Source organism: Solanum verrucosum, unplaced genomic scaffold (genome assembly GCF_900185275.1).
Source record: "Solanum verrucosum unplaced genomic scaffold, falcon-dt-bn FXZP01000022.1, whole genome shotgun sequence".
NCBI lineage: Eukaryota > Viridiplantae > Streptophyta > Magnoliopsida > Solanales > Solanaceae > Solanum > Solanum verrucosum.
The window spans coordinates 1,472,886-1,492,989 of NW_026020086.1; the positions used below are offsets into that span (position 1 = coordinate 1,472,886).

Below are 20,104 nucleotides of genomic sequence, written 5' to 3' on the forward strand. Positions count from 1 at the left end.
CATCAGAAGGACATTTTTCTTACGAGTGAGGATACTGGGGCAGAATTTTTGAGAGGAACTCAAAAATTCCTTCAAAAGCATTTCTTCTCTCAAATCAGTAACTGGGGAAGAATTTTTGAGAGGGTCTCAAAAATTTCATCGAAGAGCATTCTTCTTGCAAAATCTCGATACTCGGACAAATTTTTTGAAAGGAACTCAAAAATTCCGTCAAAGCATTTCTTCTCGCATATCAACACTGGGGCAGAATTCTTGAGAGTATCTCAGAAATTCACAACAATCAAGCTACAATCTGCAACGAAGATCAGAATAGCACAAGTTCTACACTGGGGTAGAAATTTTGATGGGACCTCAAAATTTTTGACAACACTTCAAAACACATTTTAGTAGACGTCAAAGGAGCGTGCTACGTCGAATCATGGATACAGATCAACCTCCCCTTAACTAACTATTTTTCTTTGAATGCAGAAAAGACATGTACATATACAAGAAGCAACTTCAAGGATCAATGTGCCGATATATCCAACAAATCGCTAATCAATGGTGAAGGACCAAACTCAGCTATACTGATCTCAATCACCAGTCAAATGACATACTATCCTTCCAACAATATGAAGGATCAAGTTATTTTGAGCCCGACAATCGCCAGTCAAATGGCATATTGTCCTTCCGACGTGATGAAGGACCAAATTACTCTATACTGAGCCTAAATCGCCAGTCAAATGGCATACTATCCTTCCGACATGATGAAGGATCAAGTTATTTTGAGCTCGACAAATCGGCAATAAACGACGCCCTATCCTTCTAACATGAATGAAGGACCAAGTTATTTTGAGCCCGACAGATCGCTAATTATTGGTACATCTTTCCAATCAGACGAAAGAATCAAGCTACTTTATATCAAGCCCGACAAAATCAACATTCAACTGCACCCACTCCTTACAATAGGACGAAAGGTCAAAGCTACAATATTTCTAATTTGTCAACAAATGACACTTAATCTTTTCAATAAGACAACATTCTATGCCTCCAATCAACTATTGCATGTGCCCGAGGATTACATTATGCCTGATACTGCATATGCCGGAGAATTATATCATTGCATATGCCTGAGATTGCTTTGTGCCTGATGTTGCATATGCCCGAGAATTACATCATTGCATGTGCCCAAGAATTGCATTGTGCCAGAGAATTGAATTGTGCCTGATATTGCATGTGCCCAAGAATTACATCATTGCATGTACCCGATATTGCATGTGCCCGGAGAGTGCATTGTGCCCGATATTGCATGTGCCCGAGATTGCATTATGCCCGAGATTGCATTGTGCCCGAGATCTGCATGTGCCCGAGATTACATTGTGCCCGAGATTGCATTGAGCCCGAGGTTGCATTGTGCCCGATATTGCATGTGCCCGAGAGTGCATTGTGCTCGAGAATTGCATATGTTTGAATAAACTCCAAACAAGCTACAAGTATCAACAGATGCCCGAATTACAGATACGCTTTCTTTACTCATTGCTCATATTCCTAAGGTGTCATGGTCTAAAGACATCATTTTTCATGGCCTACGGACATCATATCATGGCCTAAGGATTTACTTTCTGCTTATCATGATCCAAATGTGTCATAGTCTAAAGGCATCATTTTTCATAGCCCGCATAAAATATTTTCATGACCTGAGGATATAATTTTTGCGTATCATGGCCCTAGACATTATAGCCTAAGACATCATTTTCATAGTCTTATGGCAAACATCATTATCGATATGGGAAATTGCATCATGTTTACATCTACCATTTATCTGATATATATTTGCTCTAATAATATTATAATCTACAGATTTGCAGAGACTAACATTTTGCAGACGAGATCAATCTCCCTCTGGACTACAATTATCGTGATTACATCTATCGAACAAATTCCCTATCAAATTCTTTGCTACCCATATTACCGTTTTTATTTAACCCTTGGCTACTCATATTACCGTTTCTCATCGGATTCTGCACTGTAAATTGAAAATCTCTCTGTCATGCCTTTCTCGCTACTCTAATCTTATCCATTCAAGCCAATATCATTCTCATTCGTATACTGTACCGCTCTTTCAATTCTTAATAGTTTCGTCTGCTCCTAAGTCTAGAACTACACACAACCTGATTCTCGTATAACCAGAGATATGTAGGCGGCTTAATACCAAAGTCTCGGTCGTACCCTTTTTCAACTCTATGTCATTTCAATTGATCTCACCGATATCTCTCGTCGGTTGGATAAAATCGGCTACTAAGTCAACGTTGGTTGCCTAACAATTCATTCTTCATTCTCAAGCAACCAAGGGGCAGCTGTTGACACCCAATTTTGACCGACCTGTAACCTTTTCGAAAATGCTATTCGATTAAATACGTATTTTTTAAACATATTTCGAGTTTAAAATTTTAATCAATTTTGTCTAAAAATTATATTTTTAGTAGGGTTGATTTGTAAAAGTTATTGTAATTAGTATTAAATTATTATATTTATCGATGGTTAAACTCGGAATAATAATAATAATAATAATTTACTCAAATGTTTAAATTTAGATGCGTATAATTCGTATAAAATATTTTTAATATATGTAGTAATTTAATTGGATAGCATTTCTTTGATTTTTTCTCCAAATCATTTAAATTTTAGCCAATCTTACTCTAATTCCTTGCAATCCTAGCTACTCCAATTCAAATTCTCTTTGCAATTCTAGCCATATGCATTTCAATTCTAGCCATTTCAACTCCTTAATTCAATCTAATTTTAATTTTCAGTTATTAATTCTGACTTTCCATCCTTTAAGTTAAATCCTAGATCGAATACTAGCCCCTCATCCCTTCTAAAATTAACGGTCAAGATTAGATCCTCAAAACCTTCTTATTCTAATCTAAAAAGAACTCAACCCTAAATTGAATTCTCTTTTTCCTCCTCTCTTCAAGAACCAGCGCTGCTCCACCGCCCTCTATCTCTCCAGATTGCCGCTTCCGGCGAGAATTGCCAGCCGGCAAGGAGGAGACAGTCGCCTCCTCTCATCTCTCCTCCCTTCGCTCTTTCTCCTCTCCGCCTCTCTTCCTCCACTCTCCCGTTGCTCTTTATCCTCTCCCGTTCAGCAGCCACCGCCGAGCAGGACCAGCAACAGCAGCAGGCTCCACTGGCGAGAAAACAGCAACCAATAGCACCTTCGACCAACAGTAGCAGCAACGACAACAACAGCTCGCTCATCCCCTACATTTTTTCGGCGAGAACCAACAGCTTTGGCCAGCAGCTGCATGAAGACAACGATCTCCCTCCGCCTCTCCTTTCTTTCTCCCTTTCTCTTCTCTTTTCTCTCCTCTCTTCGCAGGAACACCAGCAGCAGCAGCCGGACAACAACTCCAGCAGCTGGCAGCACTCCGACCGAAATCAACAACAGCTCCGGCGAGAGTTCCTTAGCAAGCAGCGACAAACACCAACAACAACTCCGGTAAGCAAGCGGGCGATTATGAAATTAGAGCTTCTCGAAAAATCAAGTTTTGGTCTTCTTGAAGACGGATCTTAACAGATCCGCCCGGGTTAGTCTTTCGTTTAATTTATCCTTAATAATGTCTTAGTTTCAGTTGTGGAATCTGTGATGTGCTTCTGGCTCTATGTGAAGGCTACACTAAGTACTGTGAATCACTATTTTTTTTTTATTGTTAAGCATTATCTCTTTGTGATGTTCTAATTTCATGAACTAAGCGATCCAACCTTGCCAAAATATCATTTAATCCGATTTAGAACATCAAAATATCTCCTTGATATCTGCTAGTTTGTAATTTGCTACTTTGTAGATGTTAGCACTCTTAATATTATAATTTGCTTTGACTTGAAATGTCAATATATTTCTTGTTATCTATTTCTCCATATGCAGTAGTATATCCTTGATTATTTTTTTTAGTTCTTGATTTAAGTTGATAAGTTGGAATGATTAACTATTGCCCTTAATTGAGTATTTCTTTAGCTGATCATGCGATAATTCAGTCTGACTTCAATTTTTTAAAGATTGGTTTTTTGTGAATCGGAGCGCTATTTAGAATTCGGTTAAATTGTTAAATCATGTATTTGGAGTTGTACGATATTGTCCTTCCTTAATTAATTGTCCCTTTCACACTGATGAAGTTGATAACCCTCATTTAGTTGATGTCTTAATACTTGTCGATATATTGACTTAGTAATATCGATGATATTGTTTAAATTTTCTGTTTTGAGTGATTCCGTTGATTGCTAAATTGGTTACTTACTCAATAATTTCATTCTTGTCGATTTGCTCACTGTCTTATTATGGTAAGTTATGTTAATTCGGTATGAATGTTGATATGTGATCGAAGCTGTAATTTTAATCCTCCCCTTTAAATAATTATATTTTGAGTGTCTTCAAATAATGAAATTATTATAATTAATATGGTGACCTATTAATTTCTTTACCTTAATTAATGTCTATTGTCATTTACTTGTTTATATTTGGTAGTAAAGCCACCCGTTTAAGGTAAATACGTTGGCTTGATTTTATTGTATATCATATGTCTGTAAATTGATTAGGTTACCTTAATAAAAGTTGACAGATTTCTTACTTGTTTATATTTGGTAGAAAATAAATTAAAATAAGTCTAATTTTGGCTCTCCTTTAAAATAAGGAAAACTTATTATAATTGTCTCCTTAATTATTTCGTTCCCTTATTTATATCCTCCCCTTCCCTATAAATAAATAGACCTATGCTCTCATACTTCAGACCTAGTCACTCACGTTTACATATTCTAACAAAAGCATAAAGTACTCTCTACTCTAAAGATTAAAATTGGGTGAATATTCTAAGAAGTCTCTCTATTTGGTTTTGCTGTGTTCAGGTCTAGTATCTGATTAAGTTTTATCTTCATTGCCGATAAATAATTCTGCATAATTGGTTAGTTTCCTTCCACTAGTTTAAATTTTGCATTGTTCGTATTTTATGTATGCTTGAAATAATAGAGGAAACATCCGATTTTAGTTCCCTTATCCCTTTCATTCTTAATGTGTGATTATATATTCTCCACAACTTGTTTGAATTCTTACATGTCCATACGTTGCCCGTGTACATGAATTAATTAATATTATGTGTGTACCTAGGAGTTTTATCATTTTGCTATATTAAATTGTCTTTTTTTTTTTTTTGTGTTATCATTACTTGCTCCTATTTTCGTTGCATTTTATCAGGGTTGGAACTTAAGGTTTGAGATGATTGAAGAGTCGTCCAGAAGAGATTTTTCCGGACAAGACTATTGTGTTTAAGTTTATTTTAATGGTGTAGATATTATTTATTTTGTTCTTTTGGCTTGTAATATTTTTTTATTTTTTTTATTTACTTTCCAACTCTCTATATATATGATATAACTTGGGGGGATCGTCTAAAGGGGGAGGGGATATACGTGCTAACTGTGTTTTTTATTTATTTTTAAGTGTGATTGTTATAAAAAATTGTCTATATCGCTTAACCATAAAACCGGGTAAATGTGTTATAACAATCGACCTAAAATCAAGCCTCTGTGAGACTGTAATTTTATTTTACTTTTTTCATTCAATCTGAAATAAATCAATATGTGAAAAATTAAAGATTTGCCTCCATGCTAAAAACGGAAATTTGCTTATGGAATAATATTCATGCTATTATGTGTAGAGATCTATGCCTATAATTTATTATGTTTTTAGCATGTGCTACTAATTATTTTAGTAGCTTTATGTATGTTTGTTAGTCTTAGATAATTAGACTATAATAACTTTTGTATGTTAAATTCAGATTCTAATAATTTTGGTGCTAATAAATTAGTCAGATGTTAATATCTCCTTATATGTTAATATTTTAGTCTGAAACCATGCCTATAGGACTAAATAAAAACATAAAATAATTTTCAGTATGTAAGTTAATCAAATACTTTAATGATTGTAGAGTTCATGCCTATAGGTTTTCTCAAATGTCTTAAATTTTCAGCATGTTCGCACCTAGAGAATCAGAATATTGCAATGTGTTCGCATTTTAAAATCACGTTATTGAAGATTAGTTTTATTTTTATGTATTAATTGGGCTTTAGAAATCATGTTTATAAGAGCTTTAATACTTTTAATTTTCACACGTAGAAATCATGCCTATAGGTTCTAAACATTATTGTATCTTTATATAGAGAGTGTACTTTAGTTTTTGATAATAATTTCAACTTGTTCACTTAGATGTCACGTCTATAGGACTTAATTAACGACATCAATAAAACTTGTTAAAATCATATCTTAAGCATGTTAAATAATTAAAATAAATATGTTGTATATTCTTTTCCAAGTGTTAACTAATTTCTGCATTTCGCATTTAGGTTCTGCCTTTTTAAAAATCAATTCATAAACTACTTCCAGCATGTTTTAAAACTAAAATTTGATGTGCATATTTGCTGCACGGCTAAATCATGCTCGAAATTAATTATTTTCTGCATTTTGAACTTGTCCTGCAATTTAAATTAAATCATTTTCTGCATATTTTTAATCTGTCCATGTTGAGAATAATTATCATTTTCTGCATGCCGCTTTGCCATTTAAATTTGGCTCCTAATTAATTTCTGCATTCAATAAATTGACTGCTATTTTAAAATAAATATAATTTGACCTGCTACTGCTCCTAAAATATTTCTTGGATATGTGATAACTTTTATGCCCTTAAAAATCAGTTTATAAATAAATATATTATGTCATTAATTTTTGCCCCTTTAAAATCTGTATTCTGTAATAATTTGTTGCTACCACTAAAACCAGTTAATTAATTATATGCATGCTTTTAGAACTGTCCGTCAATAATCTCGCTTGCTTAACTCATTGTTGTTGTTTTAATGCTCGTATGTTTTGTATGCACACACTCATATGCGACCCTTTCACATTATTTGTGTTTGCCAACTTGTTTAATAAAACCTAGAGGCCAATGTGAGACCTTATGTGCTAAATGATTGTCCGACTTGGTGTCTAGGTGGGCCTATTATATTTTATTTTAGTCTATACCCACCCTAATAGTAGTTCAATGCCTCTTGGACCTTAAGCGGGGATGCTAGACACCTTTTAGAGACGAAAAACATGCGGTGGTGGGGTAGGGGTAGTGTAGGCCTTATGGAGATGATCACATCGACTCGGTCTAAATGACAAGCCTTGGTTTGTCTGTCCCTGCGAGAAATTGACCGAAATAAAGAAACGTCGAGTGCTGATCCTAAAGTCCTTCAGAGTCTCCCTTTACTTGTTATAATTATTTGGGGTAGTTTTAATAAAAATAAAGTGTTTATTCTATCTAATTGTGCAAATTTCTATCCCCTCGCTCATCTCTTTATTTATTGTGTAATATATATTTATTATGTTATCACTTAGTCTCGCATGCCTATCTAATTAACTAAAATAATTAAAGCGCCCTTAATTGCTCAATATTGTTATCACCTAGTTTTCGCATTCTTAATTAATTAAATAAATAATTAAAATGGCTTTAATTGCTTAATATTATTCATCACTTAGTAACCATGCTAATTCAATAAATAATAAATGAAGTGACATTAATTGCTACTTGTAACCCCCACATAAATTTCATGAGATACGGTCGGGACCCACATTTGTGGACCTCGAGGGATGCCTAACACCTTCCCCTCGAGGTAATTTGAGCCCTTACCCTGATCTCTGGTTCGTTGACCTTAGCTAGACTTAGTTAGGTTAGATAGGTGCCCTAACGCGCCTTAATTAGTTAGGTGGCGACTCTTCAACCACCCAAAGCCCAAAAGAATTGTTAGGTCGTGCACCAAAACCCGTTTTGAGAAAAACGGGGCGCGACAGAGTTCATGACCCATGGGGGACTCGCGAGGTCCATATACTGACATGGACGATCTCCACGTGTCTGTGCGGACGATCTCAACGCACTATCATAAAATCAAACAATCCCCAACACGGACAATCTCCACGTGCCCAACTTATAATCATAATCAATTCCTCGCATGGACGATCTCCACATGCCCAAATTATAATCATACTCAATCTCAACACGGACGATCTCCACGTGTTAGACCTTTACTCATACCCTATCTTATGTCAATGCATGTGTACAATATGATATCAATTAAAGGGTATGATGGAACATCTCAATAAATCAAATGTCGCTATGACATATAATCACCTCAATTATCACAATTATACGGTTCAATAAAGAACACAATCACACATAATAAATTAAGTCAATAATATATCAGCTAATGCCCATATGCTTTGGCATTCTCGGATTACAATCCCCATTCTATAGTAATAAACTTTCCCTTTAACACTGGTACTCGTACCATTCTCAACACATCACACACAAACAATTAATCACATTGCCTTTTATTACCCTTTTTCATCATTAGAATTAATCAAGGTGGACAAGTCAACCCATCACCAAGTCTCATTACCACCAAACACATATTACAAGAAAATACACGAATTTCATACACTTAACAAGGGTTTAGAAATCCACTTGCCTCAAATAACCGAACAATCACTCCGATACTTGAGCCTTCCCTTTTCATTGAGCTTCCAAATGAATGCAATCTATTTAAGTACATAATAACAATAAGATTTCGAAACTAACAACACCCATATTACCATAGGTTTAGCCTAGACCCAAAAACTCACCCCAAACCTCAAATCAAGTTCTCAAGTTTCAAGCCTAGGGTTAAGTCTAATTTCCTCCAAATATCATAAATCTAATGGTATTCATATTATACAACAGTACACCTATTATTCAATTACATTCACCCCATCTATAAAAATCGAGAACTAGATCATACCTATAAAAAATATTTCTACGATGAACTTAACCCATCAAATAGTAACAACTACGTAGAATTTACACCCATACACCTTTCCTGTAATCACTTTAGTTTGACCAAGGATTACCAATGATTAGTTGCACTCACCGTCCAACAATTACTCCAAACTATTGATCATTGATGCCATATTGATATTCCACTGAAATTGGCATACTGCCAAATGATGCATTAACATTAACTTCTCCAAAGCTAACTAATAACATATCACATAATCACTATATAATTATTAACTAATCATTATTCAATCACTTATAACCCTTCAAATTATTTTTCTTAAATCACGAACAACATATATGATTTGAATTCAACATTGAGGCTACACTTTATCCCTCCAATAATAATAATAAAAAAATACTACTATGACCCTTCGTTAATTAGGAATTAGCTAATCATCTACAACATATATCAATTTGAAAATGATTACCTCAAGGTATTGCTCCTATGCGACGATGCCAAAGTATTCCCCCATTTTTTTTTCAGCTTCTTGTTTTTAGTCGCACGTTTAGGTCAGTTTTCTTCCACCTCTTTCTTTTCTTTTTTAAATTAATTGTTTATTAAAAGTAATAATTCCTACTAATCTATTTAAATATTTTAGACTTGGCCCATTATTATTAATAATAAATAAATTACCCGCAATTAATTAACTATAGTTAAATGACTATTCAAAATTATAAAAAGAAAGACATTTCGGGTCCGGGTCATTACATTGTCCTTCTAACGATAAACCACGGCGTCACATATTATATTGTTGTTACGATGGCTTGGCGCTTATGGGGATTTATAATTATCTCAATAAACACTTACAACTTTTGTTATGGAACCCCTCCACGAGAGAATCAATGGTACTTCCTTATCCAAAAAAATTCAAAAAGGACTATTCTACTTGGGGATTGGGATATGACTAGACTAGTGATGACTATAAGATCCTTAAGATTGATCACAAATCACGCAATGAAATTTTCGCGTTGAAAAGTGATTCATGGAGATTAACAGATAAACATCCTATTGACATTCGCCCTATACTTACATCTACCGACTCTTTGTCATTTGTCCATGGGGCATTTCATTGGCTTATTAGTTCGTTAACGAAATGTTCTGTGATGTCATTTAGTATTTCAGATGAGGTGTACAGAGAGATACCATTGCCAGAGCAACTCTACTCAAATTTCTCCAAGTTCGCATGCGGTGTTTCAGTATTGAGAGAAATGCTTTGTGGTTATTTTTTTCATTATATGTCTGGTAATGACATTTTTAAATTTTGAGTAATGAAAGACTATGTCAAAGAATCTTGGACGGAAATGTTTACTATACAAGGTACCAATATTCAATTAGCCATACTGAAATATATGTTTTCGGATGGAGAAGTGCTACTCTATTGCATACATTTGGATCGTAATTATGTCTTTAGGACGACGTCCAAAAGATCGTTTGGATCATGGCCTCAATCTGATGTCAATCAGAAAGGATTTGTTTATACAGAAAGTTTGATCTTTCCAAAATTAATTAGTTAGATCGAGTCACTTTATTTCTCTAGATTATATTGTTACAAACTCTTTTGTGTTTTCATATCATAAATTGAAACTATTTTGGATCCAACTAAACGTAAATCGTTTCATTCACTGCTCTTTGATCAATACTTTATTATAGATGATTAATGGGATTGAATTAGTATAATATATAAAACCAGAGAAGAGATTAGTGAATCTTATCTAGCTCTTCTAGTCCCACACTGACTGGAAAGACAGATTTTTATGTAACAAAATGACATAAAATAGCGCAGCATAGCACAGAGAAAAGCATACCTTTCTCGGCCTTTTGGCTAAGATCAAGTGTAGTATCTGTTCTTATCAGTTTAATATCTGATATGTGAGTCATTGACTCACACGATATTAACTCTATTTTTTTAGGGGGAAGGTCCATCACGGTAGCTTGCTATCGGGATCTTCAATCATCGCCATGGTGTTGCACTATAACCTTGGCCTGGTGCACCCCACCAATTATATTCCAAATTTTAGATCATTTCAATTGATATGTAATAATATTCTTTTGTAAAGAATTCTATGAAATATTTTTGTTGTCATAATGTTGAACTTCAATTGATATAACAAGTATCACAATATTTTCCGACCCTCCTAAATGAAACAATGTGCATATGGTGCGAATATTGTTGATGACTTGAAACCATTTCATACTACATCTCAAAATGATTTTTTTTTTCTGTATCAATTAAGATTATCAAAAACACAAAAGAGAGGCTCAGATGTGCTATTTTGTCGCCTGATTATCAGGCATGGTGAAGACCCAAAGTTTTCACATTTGCACAATTATCTTCACTGCACTCAGATAATGCACCAGCCGGGAATTGAACCCGGGTCTGTACCGTGGCAGGGTACTATTCTACCACTAGACCACTGGTGCTTGATATTATAACTATCCAATATTGAGTATGGAATCAACACTGGCTGATTCAATTAGTGCTACTAGGAAAGTTTGGTTTGTCTTACATATTGCCTGCAGATGAAATTGTTATATTTGGAAACTTGGCATAGAAAATTTCCTAATTGGATATGATCTCCTGGACAATAAAGTATTTTTTGCCTATAGATTGCACTAAGTACTAATGTTGTTACAAGTAATTCAAATTTTATTGATAAATTCTTGATATCTCATGTATTCTTTCCATCTAATGCTTACTAATGGAGATCTCATCTTTTTATTATGTGTTCAATGTAAGGAAAATGAAATCAAGAAGTTACATTTACAAAGTCTTGACATATTCTTGATCTAGTTACCCCAATTTTTTTTTTCCGTATATTGATCTTTGTTTCTTCTTTTCTTTGTTTGTATTATCGAGACACACGAAGAGTTGATCATATGTGTGATTCAAATTTAAAAGACTTGATAAGAGAGCTTTAGTGAACAACAAACGCTACACAACATTTATAACAGGAAAGAATGACGGATAACAAAAAAGAAGAAGACATAGATGCAAGAATTATCAAACTACTTTTGATATGAAAAAAGATTTTGAATAGTGATAGACTTGAAGTGGATATCAACAAGAGTGATGCCTCTATACTTTTGTTTAAGAAAAAAACTCATGAATATTGACAGTCTTGTGAAGTGGATATCAACAAGATCTTACACAATTATGTATTAATTTTGTTTTTCCTTCTATTTTTAACGATTAAAATCGTAATGATATGTGTATTGTATTATTTCTTTCTTTTTCCTTTCTTTCTTTTTTTGTGTCTTTATAATGTCTCTTAAGTTTAATTTTATACGAACTTCTGATTGGTGTAAGTTTATAATTTCTTTTAGTTCAAATTAGTATTTTAAAATGCTAGAGTATATCCTAAAGAGATACTACTTCCTCACGAATTTATTGAAATTCTCCTCAAGTATAAATCAAATTTAAAATTTATAATTATTTTCTCTTGGTTCAAATTAGTAACTTAATTATGTTGAAAAATCTGCTAATTACTAATCAAATTTTAAAATTTATAATTGATTGCTTAAAAGAAATAAATCTTAATGATTAAAATATATTATTTATTGGTGTTTGTTATGTAAGTTATAAAAACTATCGAGAAAAATGCAAGCGTGAAAACTTTAAAAAAAATTATATACGCAAAAATAATAATTTATATTATTTAAAATAATTGAGACATGATCATTGTTAGAGACGTTAATATGGGCTAGGCCCGTTGGGCCGGCCTGGCCTAACCCGGGATTTGATAGGGTTAGGCTACAATTTTTGGAGCCCATTTGAGAAATATGGATAGGGCCGGCCCGTGGGACAAATAAAATTAATTAAAAAATAAAAAATAAAATAGAGTATTAAAAATAACAAGAGTCTAAACTCAAAATCAGTTTAAAGTTTGAAATATTACAATTTAAATACAAATTATGTTTATAAAATACATATTGCGTAAAATAAAAATTCTCTAAAATTTCTAGGAATCACTACATCGGCCGTAGCCTATGGAATATTGTCATAGTTTTTTGTGTTTTATTATGATCATTGGAAAACAATTTGGTTTATATTTTTAGTTAGCTATTTATGCTTTTACTTGAAATCAAACTTAATAAATATTATAATGATAATTTTATTTGGGGTTTGATTAACAAGTAGTAAAACTAAAACCATGTAATATTATCTTGTCGATATTTATGATAATATTTTTAAATTATAATTTAATTTAAAAAATTATATAAAATATATTTTTACGTAAAGAGGGTTGGCCCGGCAAGCCCGTAGCCCACATACTTGTGGGCTGGGCCGACCATTTTCTAGCCCACACCAAAAAAAGACTAGCCCGGCCTGACCCGTCAAATTTCAATGTTTGTATGGGCTAGCCCGGATGGGGTGGGCCAACCCATATTGACAGCTCTAATCATTGTTAAAGATAGTATAAAGAAATGATATAACTTACTTTTTCATCATAAGATCAAGTTGTATTAATTTCATATGACTCCATAATAATTTTTTATTATATTTCTACAAAATTCAATTCATTAAACATAATTACGATTCATATTTGGTTAGAGAAGGGTAGAAAAGATCGAAATGAATAAAGTCAAATTTAATTACGCAAATAAATGATATAAAGTATTGACTAATATTAGTTTGTTTTAAAACGAGGGAATTATAAATTAGTGCTAGACTTATCACAAAAATTTAAAATAATAAGATGATGTATGTATATGTAGTCAAATATATATTGTATGGATAAATACGTACGTAGAAATTTTCACGATTAAAACATTACTCGCTATTTAATTGTAACCATTACTTATTTACAATAAAAGTATATTAATTATAATAAACAAACTCAATATATCTAATCTATTCTTCAAAGTGTATTTATTTATTTGTTCTTCTGTTGCTTTTTTTTTTTTACTTTGAAAATTGTATATTTATGTTATTTATTTTGAAATCGTTATAAATTAATAGAATGTTCCTTCACTTCTAAAAAAGATGATTACATGTAAAAAAAACAAAAAACCTATGGAACCAAATTATACATCTACACATTTATAGGAAGGTATAATATAATTATTTTGTTTTATATTCTTTTCATATAAGAAAAAACCCTCAAAAAGTATTTAAAATTTTCAACTAAAATTCACACACACGCACGCACATGCACACGCACCCACACAAAAGATAAGATAAAGACATTATTATATATAATACCTCTTTTATTTAAATAATATTTAGTGTATTATTTATTGTTTGCATGATCTCGCGAAGCGGAGATGAGTTCACTTGTGGAAAATTAAAGAACAAATATTATTATCATTCTTAGTGTGGAAGTAACCTTTTTTTTAGCACTAGTATTGATTTGATTTTAGTTTGAGTTTTGTTAGAGTTACTAATATCTATGGACTATAACCTTTATTGAACCATTCAAAATTCAAGTCTCAAAAACTAGAAATAATATGATAAAAGTTAAAAACTATGAAAAAGTATAAGAAATATTTTTAAAAATAATACAAAGTAAATACTTCTATATATAAAAAATTATAATTTTAAAAATTATATATATAATGTCGGGTTGATTTGATCTCGAAATGACATTTTTTTAGGTAAAATCAAACCAATCAAGTATAGTTTTGGAATGGACCGAAAACCACAATTGACATTGAAAACTACTAATATCCCTTTTTTTAAAGTTTAAATCTGGACTCATGGTCCATTTTATTTAATAAAAAATGGGCTCCTAAATGGATCCACACATAAATATACCAAAAAAGAGTTGGTCGGCCAAAAAGTGGTCAAACCAGGTGAATATAAAAGAACCCTAAATGAAAGGGTTTTCTGATTTGTGCTCTCCGCCTCTTCTTCTCCTTGTTCTTATCGCCTCTGCGTAGATGTTCTCTCTTGTGCTCCCCAATTGTAGCTTCTTTCCCCTTTGGTTATGGGGGATTAACATTCCCCACCTTGATGTTGTTGCTGTTTAGATCAGCTTTCAAAGGTTCATTTTTTTAGCCGTCTGCCTTCTTCATTATTTCATTTTTCAACTGACTCTGCTTTTTGTTTGAAGGTGTACTACAAATTATTAAGTATTGGGAAAAATGGTGGAGATGGAATAAAATTGATGTTGAGATTTTACATGCAAAATCCAACTAATTCAGGATTGAGGTATTATTGCAGTTGTTGAATTTCTATTTTTGTATTATTACTATACTGCATTTTCTTAGAAAGGAAAAAAAAGTATAATGTAGTAGCTAGGCTAATCTTATCTACATCAATTCCAGGATCCAAAATATAGTAGAAAATCCTAAAACTGCCAGCAGCATTACGTGTGAAAAAGAATTCAGACTCCCTTGTTCTAGTCTGACCTCAAGTTTGGAACCTTCTATTTCAGGAGACAGTTGCAACTCTTTGGATAGCTACAAAAGTTTAACTACTGATGGTAATAATACTAATACTTAGTTTCATTATATTTTTTCTCCTATTTAAGATTATAATGATATATGTTGAATTCAATCTGTTAGGTGTCCATTCTTTCGTCAAATTTCTTTCTACGCCTATATTGACTACTTGTTTTTATGCATTTTCAGTCATTGTTGTCTAATTTGGTTGTATAGCGTTGCTTCAATAAATTAATTATAGGAAGAAGGTAGTTGAATTTGCTTATTAGAAATGTTAAAAGAAAAGGCATTTCATAAGGTTTGTTTAACTCAAAATTATAAGAGATTCATAAAAATTAGGTGATACACTTTCTCATAAGATCAGTGTAGTAATTGCTCATGGACTTTAAAGATGTTGTCAAGTCATTACATTGAATGAAGAACTGAATGTTGTCATTACCAATATACTTCCATTTCCCTATAAAAATATATCAATTAAATCTTGACTAATGAAACTTAAGATTCGGGGAGCAAGTATCATCTATTTGTCTGGTGAATCTTACGATATTATAAATTGGAAAACCTACATGAGGACCTATTTGGTGGAAGGTGATCAGAGTTGTGAGGATTAACCTCTTCCATTTCTCTTGCTAATCCTAGTGAAAATGATTTAACTACTACATTGACTCGCACAAATTTTAATTAATCACCTTATTGGAATTTTAGATATATTAGAAGTTTAGACTTGGTAATGGTAGGATTTGTGTTGAGTGAGACTCAGAGTATTATTGCTCTTGATCTCTTTTACCACTTAGAGAATCAGAGAGGATCAGATGGCTTGAATTAATAAATATACAAAAGAGCAGGTGAAGATTAGGAGAAAAGTGGTATTTGATTAGGTGGTTGAATGTCTGGAATTCAGATGTAAACAACGTTTTGGCAGAGGTTTTGAAGCTAGGGCAAAATGGACAACATTGATCAAAAGGAAGAAATGGTTGTCCACATTTCATACCAATCTTCAAAACCTCTGCCAAAACTCTGTTTACCATCAACTGAATTTCAGATATTCAACTACTGAATCAAAGAATACTCTTCTCCTAATCCTCAGCTGCGCTTCTGCATTATTAGTTCGTGCCTTCTGATTCTCCAACTGGTCAAAGAGATCAGGAACAATAATACTACGAGTCTCCCTCAACATAAATCTTCCCATTACCAAGTTTGGGCTTCTAATTATATCTCTAATATATCTAAACTTCCAGTAAGGTGATTCATTGAAATTTGTGAAAGTCGATTTAGTAGTTGAATCCTTTTCACCAGCATCAACAAGAGTAACAGAAGAGGTTGAATCCAACAACTCTTCATCACCTTCTACCAAATGGGTCCTCATGTAGGTTTTTTGAATTCACGATTTCGTGAGATCCATCAGACAAATGATACTTGCTCCCTTAATCATAAGTTTCAACAATCAAGATTTAATTAATATATTTCTAAGGAAAAAATGGAAGTATATTGATATCATCACAATCTGAAATGGTAGAGAAAAAAAGGAATGAAACTAAATATCAGTATTATTACCATCAGTATTTAAACTTCTATAGCTATCTAAAAGTTGTAACTAGTGTTTTCAAAAATGTTTTTAGGGCGAGTCTCAGGGTGGGGCGTACCAAAAACTCTTCGGGCGTAAATTGATAAGTCCTAGAATTTGGGGAGTAAGCACTAAGCATAAAACCATAAGTTTTGGGCGTAAAAACGTATGCCTTGAGTGTTTTTAATTATTTTTTTTTATCTTTTTTTTTTTGCTTTAAATCATATTTTTTTATTATTGGTGTAGTGATATTTCTCAAATAGTAATTACAATACTTTTTTTCTTCATTATTGGTTATTAATATCTATCTCAAATAAAAATCATAATAATTTTTCTATATATTTGTAGACACGTAATTTTTGACCGAACTTAAAGTTGTACACCATTTTTATTGGTTAAAAAGTTCCTTTATATTTAAATTAGATATTTTAATTTTTATCTTATTTTGTTAAGTTTATTTTAAAATATTTTTAAAAAAAAATGATTTTAGGCTAAGTTTTATTTTGCAATATAATAAAAAATGACAAAAAAAAAAATATGTTTTCTTTTAAATTAGGTTTAATAAATAATCTTGTATTTTTAATTATAATTTTAGATTAATTTTTGTTGACTAATATTTTTAATATTAATATTTTTTTACATATATTTAATTAAAGAAAAATAAATAAAATGAACCTCCCACTTACTCTCACCCACAACCCCACATCACCCCAAAACCTCACCATCTCTCCCTCACTTCTACCCACTACCCCAACTCCACTCTCACGTATACTGCTATACATACTACAATCAGCAATACCTAAAAAAAAAAAAGAATACACACACGCAACAAAGATACAAACAACCAAAATATGTTTTCTTCAAAGACATACACAAAAAAAACGTGAAGGAAAAAAGGAAAAAACCATACACACCCAGAAAAACACAATCCATACTAGATTACTCCACTATTCACGCACAACAACAAAAGATTTGTGGGTGTTTCAATCGAGCTTCGGTCAAATCTTGCGGTGCTTATTTTCTTCATTTGCGATATTCAACTTTACCTTATCTCTTTAATTTATTTATGGAATTTGATGTAATTTTATGACAAGTTTTTCTATTTTTTATTCATTATTTGATTGAATATTGAGTTAAGTGTTGGTCATATGTGTGATTCAAATTTAAAAGACTTGATAAAAGAGCTTTAGTGAACAACTAACGCTACACAACATTTATAACAGAAAAGAATGACGGATAACAACAAAGAAGAAGGCATAGATGCCAGAATTGTCAAACTACTTTTGATATGAAAAAGGATTTTGAATAGTGATAGACTTGAAGTGGATATCAACAAGAGTGATGCCTTTCTACTTTTGTTTAAGAAGAAAGTTCATGAATATTGACAGTTTTGTGAAAAGGATATCAACAAGATTCCGTCTATTTTTAACGATTAAAGTCGTAATGATATGTGTATTGTATTATTTCTTTCTTTTTCCTTTCTTTCTTTCTTGTGTTTCTTTATGATGTCTCTTAAGTTTAATTTTTACACCAACTTCTGATTGGTGTAAGTTTATAATTTCTTTTAGTTCAAATTAGTATTATAAAATGCTAGAGTATATCCCAAAGAGATACCACTTCCTCACAAATTTATCTTAATTATGGTTGAAATTTTGCTTAAATATAAATCAAATTTAAAATTGATAATTATTTTCTCTTGGTTCAAATTAGTAATTTAATTATGTTGAAAAATCTGCTAATTACTAATCAAATTTTAAAATTTATAATTGATTGCTTAAAAGAAATAAATCTTAATGATTAAAATATATTCTTTATTGGTGTTTGTTATGTAAGTTATAAAAACTATCGAGAACAATTCATGAGTGAAAACTTTTAAAAAAAATTATATACGCAAAAAAGAAATATTTATATTATTTAAAATAATTGAGACATGATCATTGTTATAGATATTAGAAAGAAAGGATATAACTTATTTTATCATCATAAGGTCTAGTTACGTTGTAATAATTTCATATGACTCCATAATAATTGTTTATTATATTTCTACAAAATTCAATTCATTAAACTTAATTACGATTCATATTGTCACACCCCTTTTTGCGTACGGCGGCGAAAGGGTTTTTCCAATTTAAGTGACGTCATTGATTAAGGGATTATTTTTAATTTTCAGAGTCGCCACTTGAAATTGAGTTATGGTGTTCCAAGTCACCTTTTTGTTTAATCCCTAATCATAAGGAAATGACTCTTTATTTGGTCTGCGAACCAGAAATTCGGGTAAGAAATTTTGTTGACCGAGGGGAAGGTATTAGGCATCCCTCGAGTTCCGTGGTTCTAGCACGGTCGCTTTTATTGACTTATACTTATCTTGATATGTTTTTGGATAATTTGTGTCTATATGCCATGGTTTGCTTATTTTTTAATTGTTGAATTTTTATTAGTCTTAAATCGGATGCATAATTGCATTCTCGGTCTTGACATTTGGAGACATAACTGTCTTCCCCTCTCGAGTTCATCACACCTCATAATCTCAATTTACACCTGTTGGTTTGAATTAACAAAATTAATTATTAAAATAATTTGGCCAAGGTGCGTAACCGCATCCTTGAATTTCTTAAGTATCTCAAAAAGATGTGGAACCACATTCTTAATTGAGATGAGATTTAATTATTATTATTACATGAACTAACAAAATTAAAAAAAACATATATTTATTTTAATACATAATGAGTTATTCTTATAATAGTTGTCAATATACTACATTAAAAATATTTCCTTAACTATTAGAATAAATAGTTTCAACATCTGAAGATCTTAATTGTTTAGTGATATGCAAGATTCAAACAATTATATTTCGATATTATAATATCACAATTAAACAAACATAAAGTTCGAGTAATTTCATAACATTGGAATCAAGTATTATATAATCATGAAAATTAAATTATACAAAAAAATAATAATTATATGGTACCTCTTGCGAAATCAATTCACGAAAAAGAAAAACAATCCTAATAAGGAACCGCGAACTCGAAACCATGAAAGTGAACCTCAACCTCAAATTTTGGTGAGTGAGAGAAAACATAGAAATAAAATGTGAGTTCTTTTTTTCTAGCATTTTGTGTGTACGTATATTTTTTTTTGTAGTGTCCAAATTGTATGTTGCTGACTCCTTTTTCTTTTATGCCTTTTCTTTTGCTGATCCTGCAGCGTGAGTGTGTACTTTTCTTTTTGAGTTTCTTCTTTGTTTTTTTTTTTTAATGAGTCGTGTGTATTGCTTGATTC

At 31.9% G+C, this 20,104-nt stretch overlaps 2 non-coding genes and 1 pseudogene across 2 annotated transcripts; 2 read left to right on the forward strand and 1 right to left on the reverse strand.

Moving 5' to 3' along the window:
• Positions 1 to 10,675: 10,675 nt before the first annotated feature.
• LOC125824700 (U2 spliceosomal RNA) lies at positions 10,676 to 10,871 on the forward strand. The gene has a single exon (XR_007442781.1). It is a non-coding gene; the product is annotated as a U2 spliceosomal RNA (small nuclear RNA).
• Positions 10,872 to 11,224: 353 nt separating this feature from the next.
• Positions 11,225 to 11,295, reverse strand: TRNAG-GCC (transfer RNA glycine (anticodon GCC)). Its single transcript has one exon. It is a non-coding gene; the product is annotated as a tRNA-Gly (tRNA).
• Positions 11,296 to 14,594: 3,299 nt separating this feature from the next.
• LOC125824621 (uncharacterized) lies at positions 14,595 to 15,319 on the forward strand (annotated as a pseudogene).
• Positions 15,320 to 20,104: the final 4,785 nt, after the last annotated feature.